The following is a 24,999-nucleotide window of genomic DNA, read 5'->3' on the forward strand; positions in this document are numbered from 1 at the left end:
TCCTATCACCCATTTAACCCATTGCACCCCCACCCCAACCCCCTATAACCATCAATTTGTTCTCTGTAGTAGAGTCTGTTTCTTGGTGTTTCTCTGTTTCTTTTCCCCCTATATTCATTTGTTTTGTTTCTTAAATTCCACATGAGAGGGAAATCATGTGATATTTGTCTTTCTCTGACTGACTTATTTCATTTAGTGTAATACTCTCTAGCTCCATCCATGTCTTTGCAAATGGCAAGATTTCGACAATTTTAAGTTTTTTAATCCATGAACATATGATGTCTTTCCATTTACACAGGCCTTCATCTTCTTCTTTTTTTAAAGATTTTATTTATTTATTTGAGAGAGAGAGAGAGTGAGCATGAGTGGGAAAGGGGCAGAAGGAGAGAAGAGAATCTCAAGCAGACTCCTAGCTGAGCATGGTGCCCAACATGGGGCTTGATCCCATGACCCTGAGATCATGACCTGAGCTGAAATCAAAAGTTGGACACTCAACCGACTGAGCTACCAGGTACCCCTATGTAGGTCTTTAATTTCTTTCAAAGATGTTTGTAGTTTTCAGTGTACAAGTCTTGTACTTCTTTTGTTAAGGTTAGTCCTAATTATTTTATTCTTTTGGTGCTATTCTAAGTAGAATTCTTTTCTTTATTTCATTTTTGGTTGCTCATGGTAACTATTGTATAGAAATACAATTATATTTGTTTTTGTGTGTGTTTTTAAAAGATTTATTTATTTATTTGAGAGAGAGAGAGAAAGAGTGTGTGTGCAAGTGGGGGGAGAGGCAGTGGGAGAGGGAGAGGGGAGAGAAGCAGACCCCCTGCTGAGTGTGGAGCCCAAGGCAGGGCTAATCTCATGACCCCGAGATCATGACATGAACCAAAATCATTAGTCAGACACTTAACCAACTGAGCCACCCGGTGCCCCACAATTTATATTTGTACATTGATCTGGTATTCTGCAAACTAGCTGAACCTGTTTATTAGTTCTAATAGTTTTTTTAGCATGCAAGATCACATCATCAGTTAATAGGATAGTTTTACTTCTTCCTTTCTAATCTGGATGCCTTCTATTTCTTATTCTGGCCGAATTGCCTTGGTTATAATGTCCTGCACTATGCTGAATAGAGTAGGGTCTTGTTCCTTATCTTAGGGGAAAAGCACCCAGTTTTTTACTTTAAGGATGATGTTAGCTGTGGGGTCTGACTTTTATGCTATCAGTGTGATGTATTTTGGATGTTTTGTATGTTAAGCCAATCTTGCATTTGTGGGATAAATCCTATTTGGTCATTGTGTATAATCCCACAAGACAAATCTGACTCTGTAAATTCTGCTTTTCAAAGATGGAAGAATTAAAAAGTGAATATTTTCATTATAAACATAGTTATTAATATTACAAGCAAAATTCAGTATAAGGATCCCTAAAATAGTTGGCATCTTTAGATATTAGATCATTTTATTTCCAAAAATATTATTTGTACATAACCTTCCAGGAACACAATGATCCTTTCAAATAAGGCTCACCTATAGTTATAAAATGAGAAAAACGGAAAAGCTAATATTTGGATTTCTTTTAGAGGTAAAACCCTGACCTAATTATTGACGATTAGCCAACTCTGTCCATATTTTATTCATTTAGCCAAAACATGCAAATGTAGTATTTTTGCTTCCCTCAAACCTGTTCAAAGGAACAGAAACCTTTGGGTTAGAAACTACGAACACTTTTTTTAAAAAAAAAGATTTATTTATTCATGAGAGAGAGAGAAAGAGGCAGAGGGAGAAGCAGGCTCCCCACGAAGCAGGGAACCCGATGTGGGACTCGATCCCAGGACCCGGGGATCATGACTTGAGCTGAAGGCAGACGCTTAACCAACTGAGCCACCCAGGCACCATACAAACACCTTTTGAGGGGCGCCTGTGTGGCTCAGTCATTAAGTGTCTGCCTTCGGCTCAGGTCATGATCCCAGGGTCCTGGGATCGAGCCCCACATCGGGCTCCCTGCTCTGCAGGAAGCCTGCTTCTCCCTCTCCCACTCCCCCTGCTTCTGTTCCCTCTCTCGCTGTGTCTCTCTCTTTCAAATAAATAAATAAAATCTTTTAATAAAAACAAACAAACAAAAAACAAACACCTTTTGAAATAAATTTTATTAATGGAACTCCAGTGACTTTTATCATATCCTTATTTTTGGTTAGTTAGTACCTCTGCTTTTGTACAACCTTAAATGTTTTGAAATAATATTGTATTGTTCCAACAATCTGGCAGGCATGGAGTTTTCAGACAAGGAGACATTTATGGCCAGCTGAGGCAGGACAATCGCTGTTCTGAATCTTGAGGTTTCAAGTTAGATGTAGAGATTATAACAGACTTTTTTTACTCCTGGCTCAGTGTTAAAGACTTGGAGCAGATTCCAATTTGCCCTGGTAGTCTTTTGTTGAACAGTTCAACCTTTATGATAAGTGAGGGTTGGAATAATCCTCCCTTTATACAAAACTTTTTTTTTTTAAAGATTTTATTTATTTATTTGACAGCGAGAGAGACAGCGAGAGAGGGAACACAAGCAGGGGGAGTGGGAGAGGGGAGAGGCAGGCCTCCCGCTGAGCAGGGAGCCCCATGTGGGACTTGATCCCAGGATCCCAGGATCATGAACCGAGCCGAAGGGAGACGCTTAACGACTGAGCCACCCAGGCGCCCCTTTAAAATAGCTTGGGTTTTGTTTTTTGTTGTTAGATTGTTGCAAAGGGAACACATAAGGGTTTGAATATATTTGGATGTCTTCATTTTATGAGCTAGGTAGAGTTTAGAGCAGAATTAAAGGAGGATTTGCTACAGTTCACAAAATTCTGACCAATTTTTTTTTTTAAAGATTTTATTTATTTATTTGAGAGAGAGAGAGAGAATGAGAGACAGAGAGCACGAGAGGGAAGAGGGCAGAGGGAGAAGCAGACCCCCTGCTGAGCAGGGAGCCCGATGTGGGACTCGATCCCAGGACTCCAGGATCATGACCTGTTAAGGCAGTCGCTTAACCAACTGAGCCACCCAGGCGCCCCCTGACCAATTTTAAGTCACACAATTACTTCCAAACTTCTCCTTCACCAAACTGTTACTAGAATCACTAACAAGCAAAATATTTGGAAGATCAGGTCAGCTAAAAGCATTAAATGGCTCAAAGGAAGCAGGAGAGTGGGGTGCTTGGGTGACTTAGGCGGTTAAGCGTCTGCCTTTGGCTCAGGTCATGATCCCAGGGTCCTGGGACCCGAGTCCCACATTGGAGCTCCCTGCTTGGTGGGGAGCCGGCTTCTCCCTCTACCCCTCCCCCTTGCTCATGATCTCTCTCTCTCTAATAAATAAATAAATAAATAAATGTTTTTAAGATTTTATTTATTTATTTGACAGAGAGAGAGAGAGACAGCGAGAGAGGGAACACAAGCAGGGGGATCAGGAGACGGAGAAGCAGGCTTCCCGCCGAGCAGGGAGCCCGATGCGGGGCTCGATCCCAGGACTCTGGGATCACGACCCAAGCCGAAGGCAGTCGCTTAACGACTGAGCCACCCAGGCGCCCCCATAGTAATCTTTCGTAAGATCTATGAAAGAAATATACCATGGTCTGGGATAGAGAATATCAAGGAACCACCTTCATTGTATGAGGTGGTCAAGGAGGCATCTCTGAGGAAGTTGTGTGTTAGCTGAGATCTGTGGGACAAGGAGTTAGTCATTTAAAAAGCACGGTAAACAGAGCTCTACAGAGAAGGAACAGTGCATGTAAAGGCCCAGAGCCTGGGACAAAGCTCACTGTTGTAGTAACTAGAGAAGGCCAGCCTGGCTGGAAGGCAGTGAGCAAGCGAGAATGGCATCAGAGGGAGTCTAAGGTTAGTGGGAATCCAGATTATGCTCAGCTCTTTTAAGCAACTGTTTTAGTTGCTGGGGCAGTAGGATATGTGTTTTGTTTCCTATAGCACTAAGCAATTAACTCAGTTCTGACACTATTTACCTGGAGGCAGCACCAGATCCTACAGGTTAAGGACTCAGTCCTATAAGACTGCCCCACCCCCTTCATCCTCCAGATGCCAATTGCCAAGTGTAAGTTGTCACCTGTGCTTCTGACCAACTTGGCTATAGATCGGAGGTTCGAATGACCTGTCCTTAGGTTCGATTAATTTAGAGTGGCTAGAATGGCTCATAGAACTCAGAGAAACATTTCACTGACTAGACCACTGGTTTACTATAAAAGTATGTAAGTCAGAAACAGCCAGATGGAAGAGATGTGTAGGGCAAGATATGGGGAGAGGGCACGGAGAGTCCCTGCTGTCTGGTGTACCACTCTTCCCAAATCTCCACGTGTTCATCAATCTGGAAGTTCTCTGAACGTGGTCCTTTTGAGGTTTTATATAGGCTTCATTACTTAGGCATGATTGATTGAACTGTTGGCTGTTGGCATCATTTTAACTTAACTACCTCTTTAAAGGCCTACCTCCAAATACAGTTATGTTCTGAAATACTGGGGTATTAAAACACAAAACAGCAGGGCCCAAAATGGAATTGCTCGTGCTAAGCCTCACATCACCAAACCAAGACTTAACTTATTTACAGTTTCATCTCTCCCAGAAATGGAAATTTAAACCAATCAGAAATTGCCTGATCAGCACTAGTTAGGTGATTTGCCTGGTAAGTCTCTGCCATGCCCTAAAGGAAAGTACCCTTGTAACAACCATCTGCCTTTATGCCTAGTATAACCTTGTTCCTGTTCCCTTATGGCCATGAAAGTCATTTTGTGCAGCAACTCAGAGTTCCTTTCTATCTGCTAGATTAGATGCTGCTCAATTTGAGTTGATTTTTGCTTAAATAAACCCTTAAAATTCTTAATATGCCTCAGTTTATCTTTTAACAGGGGGTTAGGGCTTCAACATATGAATTTTGGGGGGTACAATTCAGTCCATAACAGCATAACTGTAAGGATTTCAGATTTGCTCTTAAGAGCAGTGGAAAACCATTGAAGATTTTGAGGCAGGGGCTATGCTGAAGGGGATGTAGCAGATGCTTCTAGATATTAATTTTTTGCCAACAAAACCTTGTTTTTTGCTCAAGGCATCAATGTGTTCAGACAAAAATGCAAACTAACTGGCTCTCCTGGCACAAGGGGTGGCCATGTGACAGCGTTACAAGTACTAATGGATATAATTTGGAGGTCTACTGAGTGGAATTCAATAGTCTCAGGAAAGGCTATTGTTTTGCTGATGAAAAGGCATGTTCTTTGCCCTAAACTCTTTCTTCTTTTTCCTATCTGGGAAAAGGATACAATGCCTGGAGAGGCAGCAGCCATCTTGCAGCCATGAGGATGAAGGTTTTATGCTGAGAATATAGAGCAGGCACATAGAAGGAGCTTGGTTTTTAGGTGACACCTTTGAGCAGCTATGTAAGCTCTGATCAAACCCCCCCCACACACAATTTTTGGTACGTGAGAACAATCCCCTGCATGTTTAAACCACTGTGGTAGGGATTCCTATTACAGCTGAATGCACTCCTAACTGATACAGAGGGCTGGATCAGAAGAAGGAATGCCAGTGTGGAGACATTGACCAGAGTCCAGACCAGAGATAACAAGGACTTGGATTAGAATGGCAGATTTGGAGCAAAGTGGACGAATTCCAGATACAAGATTCATTGCCTAAGCAGGCCCCATGTGGACACCAAGAATTTTCCCTTATTTATTCAGGGTCATTGAGCCCAAACTTGCTTTATTTGGCCTTCTCTTAAAGTCTTGTAGTATGTGAAGCCTCAGTAAACATTTTTGGTGCACCTACTTTGTGCTGCTCTTGTAGTTTTGAGGAATTTTTCCCTGGCTACTCAAACATACGTTGATCAATTCTTCCTGGGAAGTCAGTTGTATTCTATAATCCACAGTAATAAATATATTTTCTATCATGGCCAGAACACATGTAACTGGAAAAAATATATATACAGATAAATAGATAGATAGAGATATAGATAGATATATGAGAGAGACACAGATATATAGATATACTTACACAAATATACATACATATAGATATATAGCTGAAAAAGAAGCTTTACAAAGCAGTAATCAATCACATTCTATTCTACTCCATTTAAAAAAAAGATTCTGGTCACATACACCACCCACTAAATTTGTTTTCATGATCCGGTGAGGAGTCAAGAACCATAGTTTGAAAACTTGATCTAAATTATTCTTTTGACATTCATTCTTTACCACCTAGTAATATCTCTTCCATGGATATTTGACTTTTCATGCCAATGTTTTGTCTTACCATCTGGACCATGATCTTCTCCCCACCTTGTTTTTGTATCTGTCCATAGTGCCTAGCACTGTGCTAGGATTGTACACTCTCTGAGATTAAGAGCCATGTGATACTGAATTTTGGGTCTCCTTGATATTATAAACACAATAAACCATTCTTTCCATTTGTCTGGGGTTAGGTAGGGCGTAAAAGTTAAGGAAAATAGGAAAGTCTTGTTCCCAACAAATGCTTCAGGCTGCTCTCCACATTTCTCTTCGTTAATCTCCCTCCTTTTAGGACTCAATATTGTTATTATATCAAACCTTAGATTTTTGGTGCCTGAGTATTTAATGCATGGGTTAGTTGATTTGGTAAGGTAATGCACCCTAAAAGGCTAGCAGGATAAAGCTGGGGCAGAAGCCCGTTCCTCTAACTGGGAGATTTCAAGAAAACTACGAGAAAAGGGCCATGGGGGGGGGGGGCACGTTTGTGGGCAAGGTTGTCACGCTACCGTTGGAGCAGCCCATCTGTGTTTGAAGCATTGGAGTGACAGAAGGCTGGGGAGGTCTGGGAGGTTTCCTGGAAAACGTGTACCCACACGAGGTAGTGACCGTAAGACAGAAAACAACCTCGTTTCTTGAGCGAAATTCACTCTTCCTGCCACATTTTCTCTGCATTTGCTGCCTTCATTTATTAACAGGAGACATGACTATCTCCTTGGCTTCTGAGCACCCCCAATCTGTGGGTGGGGAATGGAAATCTCAGACTCAACTTTCCTGGCTCACATGAGCAAGACCTGGCAGGCAGGCTATTTCATCCTGTCACTTTGGCTCAAGGGAGGGTCTGGCTGCTCTGGGGAGAGCCACCATCTGTTGCCTGCTAAGAAATTGCTTTCCCAATAAAAAGAACAGGGCAGTTTTAATTTGGTGATCTAAAAAAGGCTCCAAGATACACTGATGAGTGAAAAAAACAAAGTGTAGACAGTGTGTATAATATGCTAGCTAACCTCAGGGGGAGAAGATAGAAGGATATTTATTTGTAAATGCATATTTGCATATATGTAGAATATCTCCAGAAGAACACACAACAGATTAGAACTGGTATTATGTTTGAGGAGAACTGGGTGGCTGGGACATAGGCATGGGAGAGACTAATTTTTCATGTATATCCTTTCTGCATTTTGAATTTTTTACCACGTACTTTAACCTATTCAAATAAATTATTTCCAATCAAAGCAATCTATGCAGCCCCTGAAAGTGGTATTTATGAAACATGTTTGAAAACGTGTTTAAAATACCATTTTAAGTGAACCATTATAGGTATGTATAAAACAAACAAAAGCAAAATCCCTGTGTATACAGAAAAAGACTTGAAGGAGATACACCGTAACTTTAATAGGGGTTTCTGAAACTATAGGTATTCTCTCTTTTTTCCATTATTTCCAAATTTTCTTGTATCTTTTATTTCATAATGGCAAAAAAATAAACAAATCTTATAACTGAGAAAATAAATTTCTTTTCCTTTCCAGGTTGCAGCAACTGAGCTGTCCAAGGGCTGACCTGTCCACATGGTCTTGACTCCCCTTGTGGAGTGAAGGGTTCGACGCAGACTAGAGAGGAGGCCGAGGTGAGAGGCAGAGGGCAGGGTCAAACAAAGAAAAAGACAGGAAGATTTCAGCTGCCTTCCATCTGAGGAGTTTTCTTCACCTTCATCACCCTCATCCAGTGTGGGAGACTCAGGTGTTCCTGGGTAGATACACCTACTCCTTAAAGCTCTCTCCATCGACAATGCTCTCACTCCTTGGATCACTGACTCTTCTAAGTTCTTTGTAGTTAGTAGCTCATAATTTCATGCGTAACTCCTGTACTGTCTAGCAGTGTCCGTTTTGATTCTCCACCTCTAGGTGGGTCTCCACCTGTGGGTCTGTCCCTGCCTGTGCTAAAAGTCCTTACCTCAATGGTCTCATATTGTCACCTGCCTCCTAGAGCACCTAGTGCATCCAATGGGTTTGAATTGTACATGCCGCGCCCCCCCCCCCCCCCAACAAACCCACTGCCTGCCGTGTACTCCTGGTAATAGCACTCCCACCCACCCAGGGGTCTCACGACTCACCAGCCTTTAAGTCTCCCAGCCTTTAGTCCAATCCATCATTTTATTTTTTATTCATTTTTATTTTTATTTTTTTAAGATTTTATTTATATATTTGACAGAGAGAGACATAGTGAGAGCAGGAACACAAGCAGGGGGAGTAGAAGAGGGAGAAGCAGGCTTCCCGTGGAGCAGGGAGCCCGATGTGGGGCTCGATCCCAGGACCCTGGGATCATGACCTGAGCCGAAGGCAGACGCTTAACGACTGAGCCACCCAGGTGCCCTCATTTTTAATTTTTAAGTAGGCTCTATGCCCAACATGGGGCTTGAACTCACAACCCTGAGATCAAGAGTCTCATGTTCTAACTGACTGAGCCAGCCAGGCACCCCATCCTATCTATCATTTCAAAAGGAAAGCATCACCTTAAATACTCCTACTTAAATACTCCCAGCAGAGCTCCGTTCACATAAAATCCAAATTTCTTGTGTGGTAGAACAGGTTCTTCAGAGTATGTTCCCAGTTTGCCTCTCTGGCCACATCCCCTACCACTGCCTAAATTATCTCAGCCTTCAGCTTCTTAATGTTCCTTGAACAAAATATGTTCTCTACAACTCTGTACTTTAGTACATGCTGTTTCTAATACTTAGTGATCTCCTACTCAACCTCACAGAATTACCTGAATTATCACCTCCTCCCTGAAGCCTTCCCAACTTCCTCAGGAGGTATCTGCAACTCTCTTCTCTGTGTGCTTTGTCTAGGCCTTAATCCTTAATCCTCACCACTACACAAGAACAAGGATTGTATAGTATCATTCTCCATATCCCCTGAGCCTTCCTTGCATAATGCCCAGCACACAGTAGGTGCTCAAAACCTTGAATGGATTAATAAAAGGTTTGCATTTCTTCAGGATCCCTAGTATGTTATTCTGGCCCTCACACATTGTCGAATCAATCACTGGGCGAGAGGGAGCTGTGGCCTGGAGGAGCCATTAGTAAAGAAAAGTTTCCTTCACCAGTTTCTCTAGCTTTTCCCCTTCAGCCCTTTCCCCCCTTATCTTTTCATCAGCAGACTGGTCAGTGTGGGTGGTGGTATGCATAATCAAACACCTATGCCTTTGATTTGATTTTGTTCTTAATTTTCATCCTACTCAACTCTGTCAAGTTTTAATAAATAAGTGTGAATTCCCCTTGGCATCAAGACTGCAAGTGGAGCAAAAGCACTATATCATAGTGAGGAATCATCTGAGCAAACAGAGGAAAGGGGAGTGTGAAAATTGTGCTGGAAGGGAGATGCCTATCAGACTCTTGGAAGTGAGCTGCCCACCCCCATCCTCTGGCTTTGATCTCCAGGGCTCCATTAGAACAAGGTATTAGCTTTAACCAGCTCTTTGTTTCTTTGCCAGGAATATATGCCAAGGAGTCCTACTTAGAAGTAATAAAGAATAACGGGGTGCCTGGGTGGCTCAGTTGGTTAAGCAACTGCCTTCGGCTCAGGTCATGATCCTGGAGTCCCGGGATCGAGTCCCGCATTGGGCTCCCTGCTCGGCGAGGAGCCTGCTTCTCCCTCTAACCCTCCCCCCGTCATGTACTCTCTCTCTCTCTCTCTCTCTCTCTCTCTCATTCTCACTCTCTCAAATAAATAAATAAATCTTTAAAAAAAAAAAAGAATAACAACAACAAATTGCTGTCAGAGTCAGACATATCACAACTTTAGGAGATGGGCCCTTATCTAGCAGAGATAAGAGGCAGGAGCAACCTTGGCTGTGATCTAGAAACAGGGGAGGAGGTAAACCCTGAGCTCCCCCTGGAGCTGCAGCCCCTGCTGACCAGAGAAGACCCAGGCCCCGGACTTCTCAAAGGCAGCCATTTCACCACTCCTCCAGAGGGAGAGCACCCCTCCATAGGCAGGGGGGGCACAGGGGGTGGGAGCCCCCAGCTCAGAAGTGGACAACACCGGTATACCAAAGGGCACTGCTGTCTCTAATCACTCCCTGCGCCCTCACCACCACCTTCCACCCCCCAACACACACACTCATGGTCACAGGCATGTACGTTTTGAATCTCCTTCTAATTCTGTTTCATTGTGGCTGACTCAGGAACCAGGTTGTAATAGCCGGAACTGTATCCAATGTAACATATATTCTATACCTATATCTATGCACATATATGGGGTGGGAGAGAAAAAAAATGAGAGTAATATTAATTTTTCTTAACCCAAGATAACCCTTTAGCAGACAAACCACACCTATGTCCAAAGAACATGTCTTTTCTAGCCCAGCAAAGACCAGCGCTACTTGAGCTTCCTCTTTCATTCCTAAACATCTGACGATTCATCCCTTCTAACCACCTCCATTTCCTCATCACAAACCTACTCATCACTTTGTAGTGTGGCCCCTTCCCCACATCTTTCCTGAGAAGACACCAAGACTCCTGAATCTTCTCAGACCACATCCTGTTTTCCTCTGGGAGAAGAGTAGTGCCATTCACAAAACAAGGAGATCAGGGAAGATGGTCTCTTGTTTACTGGCTGTGAAACCTTGGTCACCTTTGCCCCTTTTGTGCACATCCCCTCCCCCTCCCCTGCCGGTCTTCTAATGAATTGCCAAGGTCACACTGAGTCCCCCTCCACATGGTCTCTGGAGCATCCACCAACCCTCTTCATCCTCACTGTCCTGACAAAGCACGAAAGTGGGAGTGGCGGGCGATGCAGTTATCTGTCAATCCCAGCTTTTAAACCATGACCTTCTTCCTGTCTGCATTAACATAGCATCGAGTTGCTATGACAATGATCCCAAACTGAGCGCCTTAAAACAACAGAAATGTATTGTCTCATAGTTCTGGAGGCTAGAAGTCCAAAATCAAGGTGTTGGCAGGGTAGTTTCCTTTAGAGGCTCTTAAGGAGGATCTGTTCCATGCGGTTCTGTCCCAGCTTCTGGTAGTTGCCAGCAGTCCTGGGCGTTCCTTGGTTTGTAGATGCAACCCTCCAGTGTCGGCCTCTGTCTTTACAGGGCATTCTCCTCTGTGCCTGTGGATAGCTCTGTATCTTTGTTTTCTCCTAAAGACAACAGTCATTGGATTTAGGGCCCACCCTGCTGCAGTATGACTTCATCTTAACTAATTACATCTGCAAAGAGCCTATTTTCAAATAAGGTCACACTTTTTTTTTTTAAAGAATTTATTTATTTATTTATTTGACAGAGAGAGACACAGTGAGAGAGGGAACACAAGCAGGGGGAGTGGGAGAGGGAGAAGCAGGCTTCCCGCGGAGCAGGGAGCCGGATACGGGGCTCGATCCCAGGACCCCGGGATCATGACCTGAGCCGAAGGCAAACGCTTAACAACTGAGCCACCCAGGCGCCCCATAAGGTCACATTCTGAAGTTCCAGTGGACATGGACTTTTGGAGGACACTGTCATCCCACTACACGGTTTTTCCAGCTATTCCGTCTCACTCCACCAACACTTTCTCTTTGTCCCCCCAGGGACCTCCAGTTTCACTGTCTCCCGACTTTGTCCGACCGAGTGTGTCAGACTTCTGTTGACCTCCGACTTTTCTATCCAGATTTGACCACACAGTTGACCACCTGAACCTTACCGCCCCTTCTTGCAAATTTCTATTGCTCACTCTGTAGTCTGCCTACACGGGGACACACAGGCTTCTCTCACTTGCTGAAGGAAACAACACCCCTGTGAGGACCCTGGCTGCAGCTGGGTCTTCCGTACCAAGCAGCAGTCTTCAGCGACTCTTGCAAAACCTCGCCTCTCTCCCCAGGCCCCACCTGACCCACCCTCCTTCGGTCTCAGGAATTGACTCCCTACTTTGTCGAGAAAATTGAACCACGGAGCTTCAAGGACCTGAACAACCTGCTCCCTCTCTGTTTTACCTACATTTACAACTAATCTCACCTCCGATCCTCATGTCACAGGGTGATCTGCCCCCTCTGCTCAGGCCAGTCCAGGCCCCTTACAGCCCCTTTGGGAGCTTGCTCCTTCAGCCATCCTGGCAATCTCCTTCAGCCTACACCCCTGCTCAAGTCATGTGGGTCTAAGAACATGCACCCTCCTCTCTCTGATCCTCTTTCTCTCTAGTTAATGCCTTCTTTCTCTCTTCTCTGTATACCTCCCCCTACTCCCGGAGTCTCTCTCTCTCTCATTAGTTAAGCTGCTTGAAAAATAGTGTCTGTGATCTACACATACGCTCCCCTTCCATTCCCTCAGAAGCCATTTGTTTCATGGAGCATCCCCAGGCCCCTCAGCAAGACGCGATCACTCCTCCCTCCCTCCTTCCTCTAAAACCCAAAAGCTCTGTCTGTCCCTGTCCTGTTTGGTGCCGTCCTATCTTCCAGATTCCAGGGTGAATGTTCCAGGCTTTGGATAACTCTTTGTGGCACATGTAAAGGTTATGAAGGCAGCTGGTTCTGGGCCACATCATGTTACTCTAGGCCCAGTTAAAGTGTTCATCTTCCTCTGCATGGCTGGAGGAATGGAGTGGGCCTCACGGGCTGAGGGGGACAGAAGCTTAACACAACAAGTAAACATACCCCGTTTCCCAGGATCTCCTCCCTGTGGCTGCTACTGCCACCTTCCATGTAATTACTTGGGCCAGGAAAGGGGTAAGGGGCCGAGAAGGCAGCACTCCCATTGGTGCCAGTAGCCTGCTTACCTCCCTTCTGACCTGATGTACATGTGTGCAAGCTGGTATAGGAAGCGTGTGTTTCCCTTCGTGTGGGGCTTTGTGGGCCCAGTCTTTGCCAGCCCACCTGCAGAGCACAGCAGTGGGACAACCTCTTCTCTCCACATCCAGGTCTCTGCAGTATTCTCTGGGGCCGCATTCCCCACCGATCATTAGACAAGGACCACACGTGAGGCTCTGAGGTAGGTGTCTCATATACCACTTCCTCTAGTCCTCAGCAACCCAGTGAGGTAGGTACTGTTGTTCCCATTCTATAGGTGAGACATTAAGACATAAAGAGGTTAAGTAACTTGCCTAGAGTCCTGCTGTTGGTGGTGGCAGAACACTCCCCAAGCCCATGCTTGTAGGGACCACCCCGGCCTGCCTTCTTTTCTCCGAAGGGAGACCTTGATCTCAGTTTTCACCTGATCTCACGCCTAGTGTTTCTGGGGTGCGTTTTCAAGGTGTGAGCTGCCCGAAGGACACAATTCTGCCTCTTCCCCCGTGGCTCGCCTGCGAGCTCTTTTCCATTATCCATCACAGAAACACATGAGGGGTGTAGGTGGAGAGGAGAGTGATTGAAAGGAGGGCAACAGATTTGAGCTCTTATGAGATTCTGTCCTACTTAACTAAGGACAAGATGGGGGCTATGTTCTCCCCATTTTCATATCTCTAGTGCCCATGGCTATGTGCTGAGTTATTCCTGATCAAAATCTACAAGCAGATGTATTTGCCCTGGTGCTGAAAGATAACGCAGGAGCAGATCCTCATCTTGACTCTCTCCTGCGGCGTTAATGGAATACCAGCTCAACAAGGCACAGCCCGGTGGTGCTTCGGGGTGGCGAAGTCTTTGAAGTCTCTTGTCAAAAACTGGCAGATGGTTTTGACATAGAGCAAGTTTTCATGAAGATTTAATGCGATAATTTGGATAAAACCTGGCACAATCTACATGAAAAGGGAAGTGTTTGTAAAGTAATGAAACGTACTGACTTAGCTAATCCTCTAAAATGGTATCCAAATAAATGATGCAAAGGGCTAGTCAGTAACTTCTGTGCCACTTTGCGTGGCTATTTTACCTTAAGGTTCTTGCCACCTTATGGCTCTCTATTGTACGCAGACTAAAACTCAGCTGCCTCCTCTGACCTGAGGCCCTTCTGCATCTGCCTCCATTGCAGATCTCCTCTCCCACCGTCTCCCTCTCCAGTCTCTGGTTGTGGGAGCAGGCCAGAACCTTTTGCCCAAGGCGCTCTGCATGTGCTTCGGGGCTGAGTTGAAGTGTCATCTCCTTCCCTGGCCACCCAGCAGAGTCCTTGTTTTTCTTTTTTTTTAACACTATATCCCTAAGACTGCTTGACAAATAGATGTTCAATAAATAGTTGTTGAACAGTGAACAAAGGAACTGGACCATTGCCACTTTTCTTGGCTATTTTTTTAAATTTATTTTTATTTATTTTTAAAGTTTCCAGTATAATTAACATACAGTGTTATATTAGTTGCAGGTGTACAATATAGTGATTAAAAAGAATTCCATACATTACTCGGTGCTCATCATGTTAAGTGTACTCTTGATCTCCTTCATCTATTTTACCCATCTCCCCACCCACTTTCCCTCTGGTAACCATTAGTTTGTTCTCTATACTTGAGTCTTTTTTGTCTCTTTTTTACTTTATTCATTTGTTTTGTTTCTTAAATTCCACATATGAGTGAAATCATATATTTGTCTTTGTATGACTGATTTAATTCACTTAGCATTATACCCTTTAGATCCATCCATCTGTGTTGTTACAAATCACATGATTCCATTCTTCTTTATGGCTGAGTAATATTCCATTGTGTGTGTGTGTGTGTGTGTGTGTACCACATTTTCTATATCCATTCATCTATCCATGGACATTTGGGTTGCTTCCATAATTTGCCTATTGTAAATAATGCTGCAATAAACATAGGGGTGCATATATCTCTTCAAATTAGTGTTTTTATATTCTTTGGGTGACCCAACCATCTCAATGATAATAGAGGGAAAGGGTCATTCAAAGCAAAGAAGATGAGGTAAACTAGGGAAGGGCCAGGTTCATGAGGCAGTGGAAGGTCCTTCTCTTCTGTCCAGGGAAGGATGCAGAGGTGGGGCTGACTGCACCTCCTGCTGCACTCGGGTGGAGGCCAAGCTACTGGTTTCATTGATCTGTTCTATTGTTTTTTGGTTTTGTTTTTTTAGTTTCTATTTAATTTATTTCTGCTCTCATCTTTATTATTTTCTTCTTTCTACTGGTTTTGGGTTTTGTTTGTTCTTTTTCTAACTACTTTAGGCATAAGTTTAGGTTGTTTACTTGAGATTTTTCTTGTTTCTTGAGGTAGGCCTGTATTGTCATAAACTTCACTCTTAGAACTGCTTTTGCTACATCCTAAAGATTTTGGACCATTGTGTTTTCCTTTTCATTTTTCTCCATGTATTTTTTGATTTGCAACTTTGATTTCTTGGTTGACCATCCATTGTTTAGTAGCATCTTATTTAACCTCCATATATTTGTGTTCTTTCCAGATTTTTTCTCGTGGTTGATTTCTAGTTTCATAGTGTTGTGTTTGGACAGGAAGGATGCTATGACTTCAGTCTTTTTGAATATATTGAGACTTGTTCTGTGGCCTAATATGTTATCTATTCTGGAGAATGTTCCATGTGCACTTGAAGAGAATGTGTATTCTGCTGTTTGAGGATGAAATGTTCTGAATATATCTGTTAGATCCATCTGGCCCAATGTGTCATTCAAAGCCACTGTTTCCGTGTTGATTTTCTGTTTGGATGATTTATCCATTGATTTAAGTGGGGTGTTAAAGTCCCCTTCTATTATTGTATTACTATCAGTTACTTTCTTTATGTTTGTTATTAGCTGCTTTATGTGTTTAGGTGCTCCCATGTTGGTTGCGTAAATATTTATAATTGTTATATCTTCTTGTTAGGTTGTTCTCTTTATGGTTATAATAGTGTCCTTCTTTGTCTCTTTTTACAGTGTTTGTTTTAAAGTCTATTTTGCCTGATATAAGTATTGTTACCCTGGCTTTCTTTTCACTGCCATTTGCATGATAAATGCTTTTCCATCCCTTCGCCTTCAATCTGCATGTTGTCTTTAGGTCTGAAATAAGTCTCTCGTAGGCATATAGGTGGGTTTTGCCTTTTTATCCATTCCATAACCCTATGTCTGATTTATTGGAGTGCTTAGTCCATTTACATTCAAAGCAGTTATTGGTAGGTCTGTACTTATTGCCATTTTGTTACTTGTTTTATGGTTATTTTTATAGTTCTTCTCTCTTCCTTTCTTCTCTTGCTCTTTTTTTTTTTTCAGTTTGTTGGCTTTCTTTAATGATATACTTAGATTCCTTTCTCTTTATTTTTTTCATGTCTATTACTGGTTTTTGATTTTTTGGGTTACTATTAGGTTTATGTATATCACCTTATGCATATAGCAGTGTATATTAAGTTGATGGTCACTTAAGTTTGAACCCATTTTTTTTTTTAGTCTTTTTTTTTAAAGACTTTATTTATTTATTTGACAGAGAGAGAAACAGCGAGAGAGGGAACACAAGCAGTGGGAGTGGGAGAGGGAGAAACAGCCTTCTTGCAGAGCAGGGAGCCTGATGCGGGGCTCGATCCCAGGACCCTGGGATCACAGCCCAAGCTGAAGGCAGATGCTCAACGACTGAGCCACCCAGGTGCCCCTGAACCCATTCTAAAAGCACTACATTTTGGGCGCCTGGGTGGCTCAGTTGGTTAAGCGACTGCTTTCGGCTCAGGTCATGATCCTGGAGTCCCTGGATCGAGTCCCGCATTGGGCTCCCTGCTCAGCAGGGAGCCTGCTTCTCCCTCTGACCGTCCCCCCTCTCATGTGCTCTCTCTCTCTCATTCTCTCTGTCTCAAATAAATAAATAAAATCTTAAAAAAAAAAAAAGCACTACATTTTTACTCCTCTCCCCCCACGTTTTAGGTATATGGTATTATATTTTACATCCTGTTAGTTTGTGAATCCCTTGACTGATTTTTATAGATATATTTAATTTTACTGCTTTTGTGCTTTCTACTTTTCTTACTCCTGCTTATAGTCTTTCCTTTCCACTCAAAGAACCCTTTAACATTTCTTGTAGAGCTGGTTTGGTGATGATGAATTCCTTTAACTTTTGTTTGTCTGGGAAATTTTTTATCTCTCTTCTATTCTGAATGATAGCCTTGCTGGGTAGAGTATTCTTGGTTGCAGGTTTTTTTCTTTCAGCACTTTGAAAATACCATTCCACACCCTTCTGGCCTGCCAATTTTCCAAGGAAAAATCAGCTGATGGCCCTATTGCGTTTCCCTTGTATGTAACTATTTTCTTTTCTCTTGGTGCTTTAAAAATTCTCTCTTTATCACTCTTTTTTTTTTTTTTTCCTGCCATTTCAATTACTATGTGTCTTGGTGTAGACCTCATTGGGTTGATTTTATTGGGGGCTCTCTGTGCATCCTGGATCTGGATATCTGTTTTCTTCCCCAGGTTCAGGAAGTTTTCAGCTATTATTTCTTCAAATACATTTTCTGCCCCTTTCCTATCTCTTTTCTTTCTGGGATCTCTATAATGTGAATGTTATTACTCTTGGTGGTGGTACTGAGTTTTCTTAATCTATATTTATTTTTTATTATTCCTTTTTCTCTCTCCTGTTCTTGATTGCTTTCCATAACTGTATCTTCCAGGTTGCTGATCCTTTCTTTTGCTTCCTCTAGTCTACTCTTTATTCACAGTAGTGTATTTTAAATTTTAGTTATTAAGTTCTTTATCTCTGATTGGTTCTTTTTTATGGTTTTCAATCTCTTTGTTCAGGGTCTCGCTGAGGTCCTCCATTCTTTTCTGAAGTCCTATGAGTATTTTTATGACCATTACTTTAAATTCTCTATCAGGCATATTACTTACCTTCTTTTCATTTACCTCTCTTTCTGTGATTTTGTCCTGTTCTTTCATTTGGACATATTCCTCTGTCTCCTCATTTTGTCTAACTCTGTGTCTGTTTCTATGTGTTAGCAAAGTCAGCTATGTCTCCTGCTCTTGAAAATAGTGGCTTTATGAAGAAGAGGTCCTGTAGTATCCCACAGTGCAATGTCCCCTGTTCACCAGAACCTGGTGCTTTAAAGGGGTCTCCTATGTGTGTTGTGTACATCCTACTGTTGTGACTGAGCTACATTTGCCTTCAGTCCAGTCATCTGCACTGGCTCTCTTGGCCTGCTGTGGGCAGGGTTTATTCCCTGTGTTGTTAGCGGGCCAGTCTGGTGTCACCTTGTGCTTGAGTTGGGTCAGATTAGGCTTTTGCCAGAGCTGTGGTAACACTGAACTATAGGACACTCTCCCTGTGTTGTCCCATGAGAAGGTTTTGTTGGTTGCCAGGGTCTGCAGTCAGACCATTTGTCTGTCCCCAGCCTGCCACTGGGACCATAGTCAAACTGGTATGTGTGGTTATCTTCCTCTCTCCCTGGGGCAGGAGTCAATTTGGGGTGATGCCGACACTTGTTGGGGCTCTTTGCACACTACCATGCTTGTGGGGCAGCTTTGGGAAGACTCCTACCAAGGGTGTGGTGGAGGGAGCAAGTCTACAGGAGAATGCAGGGGCAGGATGTGTGGTGTTAGCAAAGTTTGCACTGGTCTGGGGGGAGGAGGCTGGTGCCAGAGGGGGCTTGTCCTGGAAGGGTGTGGGAGTAGGACACACTGTTTGCAGGCTAGGGTGGAGAGTGTTGGTGCTGTGCTGTGCTGATTCCCACAGGTGTCCATGTATCTAAGCTGGGTGTGAGGAGGGAAATGATGCCTGCAAACTCCTTTGTTCTTGGAGAAGTCTCCCAAAGATCCCTGCCCCTCTAGCGCAGGCCCCAAGATTAGCAAACAAATCTCCCTCCCATACACCCCAGGCATCTTTCAAACTGCTGCTTCTATGCTGTATCTCAGCAGAGCTGTTTGTTGTGCTGTCTCTTTAAGAGTGGGGACTCAGTTTCCTATTGTCCTCTGGCTCTCCCAGAGCCAAGCCTGCTGATTTTTCAATTTCCAAGTGTTAAGCCCCACTGATTGTAAGAACTCACAAAGTTAGGCCCCTCTGGTTTTCAGAGCCAAATGTTATGGCAATTTGTCTTCCCAGTGTGGGTCCCCCATGCCTGGGGTGGGATCTGCTCCTCTCCCCTCCCTGTGGCCAGTTGATTGCTCCCTCCTGTGGATAGTCCCATAGGTCCATTTGGCTCCCGACTGCATCTCCACCCTTCCTACCCTTTTCAATGTGGCCTTTTCCCTCCATTTGCTGTGGAGAGTGTATTCTGCCAGTCTTTGAGTCATATTATGGGTTATTTACACTGATGTGGGTGTTATCTAGGTGTATCCATGGGATGATGTGAACCTAGGATCTTCCTACTCTGCCATCTTCCCTGGAAGTTGATCATTGCCACTTTAGATGGGAAAGGTGTGCCTTGTTTTCTTGGGGTCTTACCTGTCTTCAGGGCTTTTTTCAAGGTGATGCCCTGAAAAGTTTTAAAATCTTGGGGTGATCTGGAAGTATGTACAAAAAATAGAAGAAAAAGGCTTTCTGTTTGTGAGACTAATAGATAATTGCTTGAACTCTTTTAGCAATCCTTGGACACAATCCACTTCCTGATTCTGTTGACCTCACCTGAGCACTAACTGCACATCAGCTTCGCTTATGGTTTCCACCATTGTTTTCTAGGTTTCTTGACTTATTGCTTTCTGGGTTTTTAAATCTAACAAGGAAAACCTAGTTTCACAGCTTTTTATTCCATTTAAAATTATTCTTCCACAGTAGTAAGACAAGTGACAAGAATTTTATTATAATCCAGTTGCCAGACTTTTTTTTCTAAACTCTTTATGAGAGTTGGTCGGTTTTTTTGTTTTGTTTTTTTTTAAGATTTTATTTATTTATTAGACAGAGAGAGACACAGCGAGAGAGGGAACACAAGCAAGGGGAGTGGGAGAGGGAGAAGCAGGCCTCCCGCCAAGCAGGGAGCCCGATGCGGGGCTCGATCCCAGGACCCTGGAATCATGACCTGAGCTGAAGGCAGACGCTTAACGACTGAGCCACCCAGGCGCCCCGAGAGTTGGTCAGTTTTAAAAACAGGTGGACTGACCCATAGCATCCCCTCATGCAGACTGAAAGCTAATGGCAAGGGTCCTGGCCAAGGAACAAAGGTAGGAGTTTTAGGGACTTCTGGGGAACTGAGGTTTGCCTCTGAACATAATTAGGAGGTGTTGCTCTACAGGAGAGAAAGAAATGAGTAGGAACCAGAAAGCTTTTCTAAAGGAAAAAAGAATTGAGGAGAAAAGCTGATGTTTGCCAAGCCTATGAAAACAAAAAATGGCATAGACCAGAGATATGAGGCCCTCTATATTCACTCACTCCTTCATTTTCTCCTGCATTTATTAATCCATTCAATGAATGTTTGGTGCATTGTGCAGGCACTAAACTAAGTGCCAGGTGATGCAAGGATGAATGAGTCCCAGTGCTTGACTTTGAATAGGTCACATTATTCACACTACATGACCAAATGATATGGTGTTTGTGACAGTGCCTTGTAAATGGCACAACACTATAATGGGTTGGTTATCCTATCAATGCTTTATATAGTGACTGGCAAGGAGCAGATGCTCAAAAATGGCTGTTGAGTGAATGAAGGCAAGGGACTGAGACAACAAGCTGTGATATGTGAGAACTGGAGACTGTCATGGCTGGAAACTAAAAAGGGGATTGCGTGATTCCGTAAAATACCAAACAGGGCTCCTTGATTAATCCAGAGACTGGGAACTCTATGTTCTGATCCCTTCTCTTCTTATAACTATGTGACCTTGGGTTACTTAATCTTTCTGGGGTTGAGGCAAGGAGTGCAATCAAATATTAGACTACCACATTTGATGTGCTTTATGTGTGAATTGGGCTCCATCCTGAAGTTTGTTAAAGAAAGCAGCTGGAGTTAGAATAATACATTACTGATTCTCAGTTTTAAGTCCCTTCAAATCTCATGGAAGAAAACAGATAAAACTGTTGAACAAACATTTTGTTTTCTGTGTAGGAATGTGGTCATCTCAAATGGGAACCACTGGTTAAATTATAACCTTACGCTGGTGCTTACGTTAGCTTCTGTCTTTCACCTGTTGACCTTCAGGAAGCTGCAATGAGGATTTAGTATGTAATTTGGACATTAATTGGCTAATCAAGTTTTGAGACTTACTAGTTTTGTGAGATTTATAGTTGTGCCAAATTAATTCCCTCAAATTTTTTATATCATTAAGTGGCCATTAGCAGATATAAATATAATAAATAGCTTTCAAAGGTTGTTTGACCATCAAAGCCTGTATCATTCTTAATTTGTGCCAGGTTAGGGAAGAACTCCCAGAGTGAAATGTGGCCAGAAACCACAGTGCAGAGAAGTTTAACTGTTCTTCAGTTCCAGAATGAGTCAGAGAGGAGCCAAAATTTAATCTTACAATCTCATAAATGCTTTATGACTACAATTATTACTTGCAGCTATTAGGAGGTATAGACATGCACTACCATTGTGGAAACTGAGAAGTACTTCTAAGTTTTCCAACAGACAGATCATTTGGGCAATACATTTATCATAAGTGGTAAGAATCTATTTTCCATGAAAACATTTTGATATATTTCATTGTGTGATGAAAAAATGTTCCCTGCTGAAAAATGAGAAAATGTGGATAAACAAAACGGGAGAAAAACCGTCAAAATCCCATCTTGAAGGGAAAAACACACACATACTTTTAAAAATAAAAGAAAGGCATTATCCTAGTTGTAACTGGAAAAAATACACAGAATCTGAGATCAGAAGTCTACATTCATATTCCCATACTAGAAGAAAGAGCACCTGGAAAGGAGTGGAGGTGAAGGCTGACATTTTTAAAAATAAATTATAAATACATCAGATGCCTGGGTGGCTCAGCTGGTTAAGCGTCTGACTCTTGATTTCAGCTCAGGTCATGATCTCAGGGTCGTGAGATCAAGCCCTACATTGGACTCTGCACTGAGCATGGAGCCTGCTTAAGATTCTCTCTCTCCTTCTGCCCCTCCCCCCTTTAAAAAATTATAAATACAAAGGAAAATGAAAACTTCGGGAAAAAAAAAATCCTGATCTTAAGGCATGTTTAGTATGTTACTTCATATTGTATTTGTATGGTATTACTTGAGGCCAGAGAACTTGAGTTCCTATTTCCTGGGAGCATCAAAATTGAAGCTTCTATTTGTGCCTTTTGTCACAGACCTCTAACAACTATCTCATTCTTTCTCCCCATCCCAATTCTTTCTTCTCTTTGTCTTTCCTTTTCTCAAGATCTCCTTTTCCTCCTTAAGATTCTCTCTCTCTCCGGCGCCTGGGTGGCTCAGTCGTTAAGCGTCTGCCTTCGGCTCAGGTCATGATCCCAGGGTCCTGGGATCGAGTCCCACATCGGGTTCCCTCCTTGGCGGGAAGCCTGCTCTCCCTCTCCCACTCCCGCTGCTTGTGTTCCTGCTCTCGCTATCTCTGTCTCTGTCAAATAAATAAATGAAATCTTAAAAAAAAAAAAAAAAGATTCTCTCTCTCCCTCTGCCCCTCCCCCCTTTAAAAGTTTTTTCTTTTCTGTCCCTCTGCCCCATTTAATTCCAGTTACGTTGCTTATTCTTTTTTTTTTTTTTTAAGTAAGCTCCATGCCCAATGTGGGGCTTGAACTCACAACCCTGAAATTGAGAGCTGCATACTTTACTGACTGAGCCAGTTAGGCACCCCAAATTATTTTTATCTTATTATTATTATTTTTGGAAAGGGAGTGGGGAGGGGCAGAGGGAGAGAAAGAGAAAGGATCATAAGCAGATTCCATGTACAGTGTGGAGCCCAATGCGGGGCTTGATCTCACTTCCCTGAGATCATGACCTGAGCCAAAATCAAGAGTCAGACACTTAACCTCCTGAGCCATGTACAAGCTCTGACATGGAAGAAGTTCCTCCTTCTTTTGAGCCAGAATCTTTTCCCCTCTAACTCTGACCCATGGGTTTAATTCTATTCCTTAAGTCATGGAACAATACTAATTCTTTCTCCATATGACAGTCCTTCAATACCTGAATATAATCTTCACATTTACACGAGATTTTCCTCTCCTCCAGACTAAATCTCTCTGATCCTTAGGATTATTTGTCAAATGATGTCTTTTAGCTTTGTGGTTATCTGCTTCTGATTTTTCTTTGTTCTCTGTGTCCTTGATTCATTTGAAGAGGAATGCCCAGGACTGACTGAATGCATCAGGGTGGAGGGGTACTATTACCTTGCTCATTAGATCAAGGCTGTCCAACAGAACTTTCTGTTATGATGGAAATATTCTACTTTTGTGCTGTCTGATATGGGAGTCTAACTAGCCACATGTAGTTATTGGGCATCTGAACTGTGACTAATGAGAAACTGAATTTTAAATTTTACCTAGCTTTAATTATTTTAAGCTTAAATAGCTCTTAACATAGAAATAAGAAATTTTGTCTCTATACATGAAGACAGGAGAAGTATTAGGAGGTTCTGAGGGAAGGCCATGATGAGGATCAGGAGCCCTGGAGTGTCGCTATCATGCCATCGATGTATGTGTATTCATGGAGTAGTCAAAACACAGTTATTTCCTGTCCCCCAGCATCAGTTATAAGATGAGAGCATTGGATTGGATCAGTGTTTTTCAAACCTCAAATCCAAATTCATGAGTAGGTTGTAAAATCAATTTAGAATTTTCACCAGCAGGTTGTGAAAATTAATAAAGGGGAACCTTATTTTAAAAATGGAGTCAGGGGGCGCCTGGATGGCTCAGACTGTTAAGCGTCTGCCTTTGGCTGAGGTCATGATCTCAGGGTCCTGGGATGGAGGGCCCCCCGCCCCGGCTCAGCGGGGAGCCTGCTTCTCCCTCTCCCTGTGCCTGCAGCTCTCCCTGCTTGTGCTCTCTCTGTGTCAGGCAAATAAATAAAATTTTTAAAATCAATCATCAATCAATCAATTAATTTAAAAAATGGAGTCAGGAGACCAGCAGAAGCACTCATGCCTTACCACTCCTCCTCAGCCCCTTCCAGGCCCAAGACGAAGAAGCCTGTACTTTACTATCCCAGCAGGAGGAAGAAGTTTTTCCCGTTGCCTGGCAATAGCCCAGCCAATGAGAGGCTGTCACAACTCAGCCAATGAAAAGCCAGTTTACTCCAATGGCCTCTTTGTTGATAACAGCCCCTCCCAACTCCCCCCTTTCCTCTGTAAAAGAGTGTTGCTCTCTTTCGTTCGCTGGACTTGCCTGTGGTTTTGCCATAGCCTGTACATCCCAAATTGCGATTCTCTGCCATCCCTGAGTAAAGTCATTTGCTGGTAAAATAACTGGCTATTTATGTTTAAGGTTAGCAAGGTTTTTTAAAGATGAAATAAGATAGATCAGATTGGGATTTGGTTTTTGTTTTTGTTTTTTCATTTTTATTTTTTTAAGATTTTATTTATTTGTCAGAGAGAGACAGAGAGAGAAGGAGAGAGAGAGCACACAAGCATGGGAAGCCACAGGCAGAAGGAGAAGCAGGCTTCCCGCTGAGCAGGGAGCCCAAAGTGGGACTCCATCCCAGGACCCTGGAATCATGACCTGAGCCAAAGGCAGACGCTTAACTGACTGAGCCACCTAGGCATCCCCAGAACGTGATTTGTAAATATTGTTTTGTTAAACTTTTGTTCCAATTTGTGTGTGTGTGTGTGTGTTTCTAACTGTGGATTACAGTAAAAAATGTTTTAAAAACATAGGAATTGTTTTTAAACATGACTCCTGAGGTTTCTTCAGCCTGGTGTTTTACGTTTCCCTGTGTCTGCAACAGGTATTCCTTAGGGCATTACTTCCATGGTGATTTGGGAGAGTAAGTTTCCATGATGCCACCCCCACACGCTCAACCCAAGCGAGCAGTCTCCGTATTGAGACCATGACATGCACAGACCCTCAGAAGGTGAG

General features: G+C 43.0%; 1 long non-coding RNA gene across 1 annotated transcript; it reads left to right on the forward strand.

Moving 5' to 3' along the window:
- Window positions 1-24,999, forward strand: LOC135365600 (uncharacterized). Its single transcript, XR_010413734.1, has 3 exons — window positions 1-511; window positions 7,779-7,876; window positions 24,869-24,999. It is a non-coding gene; the product is annotated as an uncharacterized LOC135365600 (long non-coding RNA).

Source organism: Mirounga angustirostris, unplaced genomic scaffold, assembly GCF_029215605.1.
Source record: "Mirounga angustirostris isolate CCGP_5_RB_7025 unplaced genomic scaffold, mMirAng1.0.hap1 SCAF_8, whole genome shotgun sequence".
NCBI classification, from domain to species: domain Eukaryota; kingdom Metazoa; phylum Chordata; class Mammalia; order Carnivora; family Phocidae; genus Mirounga; species Mirounga angustirostris.